The sequence below is a fragment of the Pteropus vampyrus genome, unplaced genomic scaffold (assembly GCF_000151845.1).
Source record: "Pteropus vampyrus isolate Shadow unplaced genomic scaffold, Pvam_2.0 Scaffold36, whole genome shotgun sequence".
Lineage (NCBI taxonomy): Eukaryota > Metazoa > Chordata > Mammalia > Chiroptera > Pteropodidae > Pteropus > Pteropus vampyrus.
This window is the reverse complement of record NW_011888817.1, coordinates 1,101,909-1,104,797: the sequence shown is the minus strand read 5'-3', so window position 1 is coordinate 1,104,797 and position 2,889 is coordinate 1,101,909. Positions and strand designations below refer to the sequence as shown.

The 2,889-nt window shown below is 34.5% G+C and overlaps 1 long non-coding RNA gene across 1 annotated transcript; it reads left to right on the top strand.

The window, feature by feature from the left end:
• Positions 1-10: 10 nt before the first annotated feature.
• On the top strand, positions 11-2,531 carry LOC111738177. Its single transcript, XR_002779720.1, has 2 exons — positions 11-752; positions 1,528-2,531. It is a non-coding gene; the product is annotated as an uncharacterized LOC111738177 (long non-coding RNA).
• The last annotated feature ends 358 nt before the right edge of the window (positions 2,532-2,889 follow it).

The window sequence follows — 2,889 nt, the reverse complement described above, 5'->3', positions numbered from 1 at the left end:
AGTATTAGCATATGTGATACATAGTTTTTCACCTTTTTTGATACAGGTCTTAATAATGAAAGAGAATGATACTCTTCATAACCTTCAGGCACCCAACAAAGACATTAAGGCGTTTTAGACTAGTTTTCAGTTAAGGGTTATAATCAATTCTGGCTAACTGGACAAATAAGGTAACCTGAAAACCTAAGTTTTGGTGATACTGGTAATAAACTGAATTTTATTAAATCTCGAAAATTCATTTGAAACTTGTGATAGTGAATATTACATAGCTATTTTAGATGCAGCACTGAAGTAGTTCTTTGGCACTTTCTTAGCTTGTGGCTTTGCAGAGTTTTCCTTCTTTGCTAGTGCTGATGAATGAATCCCTCTGTGAGATAAAAGGGAAAGACTGAAACAGTTAATCCTCGGGGTACGACCGAAGGGACATCTAAGTCCTAATCAGAGAATTAATCTGACTTTGTTTGCTCTCTCCAACACCGTTAATTAACATCATGGCTTCCTTTTTCTGTTACAGGATGAGCACATTAGATTTTCAAGAAATAGTTAAGTAATCGGAAGATATTGATGCTGTGTGTTCATCCAGTCAAATTAAAGTATCTCCCATAATTATCAGCTTCAATAGTCCCTTGAGAGATGTTTAATTCTAGACTTAACCACCAACAGACTCATGGCCACTTGCTTCTTCCATTTCCCTATAGACCAAGCAGAGTTTAGAGATTGAAGTGATTTCAATATTAGCTTTTAATACGAAGGTAAATCTAAAGAAAAACTTTAATATGATTCTTTCTAAACCTAATATTTGTAATTATTGTTTATTCCACTGCCTCCCTCCATTAATATCAATGATTGGTGAGCTGACTTTAAATGAATTTTAAAAGCCCATAATGAAAGAATTTAAAATATATATATATAACTCTATTGGGGCTTAATATCTCTATCAGCTTTCTCCATTTTTTGAGCAATAATAGAAACTAAGCAAAACAGAGAATTAAAATTTCCCAGATCATCCAAGCATTAAAAACAACAAATGACTGTCATTTCACTGTATAAAAACCAGATGAGATCATTTTTACCTATAAAAATTATTACTCTCTTCATTTTGAAAACAGTATTAGAAGGGGGAAAAGTACATCTTGCCTTTTCCTCCCAAGATTTGTAAAAATAGTATGTTTTTATTGTAAAATTTTAAACAATAGAGAAATTTATAAAGAAACTAAAAAATTATTCTTGTATTTAATTTTTAAAGTGTTTAGGTTGAGAACTACATATCAAACAGCTCAGCAATATCAGAATATAGTTCAAAGTGAGTAAAATAAGAGGAATAAGAAATAATTTAGACTGCTTAAATCTTCTTTTCCTGTTCTTTAGGCAAGTTATTTTGCCATTATCAAGAGGGAGTATAATGAATTGTAATGGATGCTCTTCCGTCTGGGAACCAATGTACATTTATTCGTTACTTGTAAATACAGTCTTTTCTTCACAAATATAGTGCCCCAAAGCTGATGGTTCATTTTCACTTCCATACAGATTTGTTACGGATGTTTTTTGATTGCCTGTATGATGAAGAGGTAATCTCCGAGGATGCCTTCTACAAATGGGAAAGCAGCAAAGACCCCGCAGAGCAGAATGGGAAGGGCGTGGCCCTCAAATCTGTCACGGCATTCTTCACATGGCTTCGGGAAGCAGAAGAGGAATCTGAGGATAACTAAACTTCAAATACACAAAAAGAAACAAAAGAAACAATTTAAGTATTTTTTTAAAAAGTTTCACGTCTTCGCCAATCACAGTGCAGCAAGGCCAATTCTCGCAGGAACCCCCACGTGTGCACGAGTGGGAGAGGGGAAAGAGAAAAAAAGGTGATCATGGAGGAAAAAGGTACTGGAAAAAAGTAAACTTCAAACCTGAGGGCGGGAGCACTAAAACCAAAATACATGTATTATTTATAGAAAATATTTTCTGTTTTAATCTTTTCTTTGTAAACAAGGACTCATACTTTTAAAAAACACATCTGTTTAGCAAAAAAAAAAGTTGAGAACTTTTAATTTATTTTAAGGACTGCAAATGCCAGTGTAATTTTTTAATTTGCAGTTTCTGTAAACAACTTGTATAATAGAAAAGCAGAGAAATAAATTTCCCTCCCCTTCAGATGCACCTCACGTTTGTTTTAAAGCATAGTAGTTAGTCCAAATTTAAGAAGGTTTGGGGTGAACAAGGTAAGGAAGATTTTTTTTTTTTTTTTTTTTTTTTGGCATCAAATCTTTCTGCCTGCCTCTCAGCTTGCTTCAGAAAATAAAAAAATCACAATAGTAATCTCAAAACATACATAACCTTGGAACAGAAGGAAATGCTGTGGACCAGAGAACTCCAAGAATTGTTTTAAAAAAAAAGTGCTACCCTGGGGAGAGTACTCTTAATACTTTTGAAATCTTTAGAGCAACTTTAAGGCTTGTAAATACATAGAACAAATATTTAAAAAAAAAAAAAAAAACAAATTGACTCAATACTATTTCTTTTCACTTTCAAAATATAAAGAACAAAATAAAGACAAACATTGCAAGTTTAAAAGAAAGTAAAGTGACTTCTCCTTTTGACAGCTGCTGCTGTGTGCCCATCTCTGGGAGGTGCTTTTCGTTGTCTAATTCAAATCACGGGTGGGGGCATTCAGGGGATGAGGAGAGAGAGAGAGAACGAGAGAGTGTGTGTGTGTGTCTGTAGTTGGAAGAGGCAAGCTACTTTGTGGGAGGCCACTTGTGCTTGGGTGGGAGAGTCCCTCTGGAGATCCAGGGGAAGCTTCTTCCCCACACCAACTAGATAGAAATGCGTTCAGGGTGGGATTGAACCTAAGGGCAATTTTTTAAATAACTTAAGTGTTTCACTGTATGTGTTAGG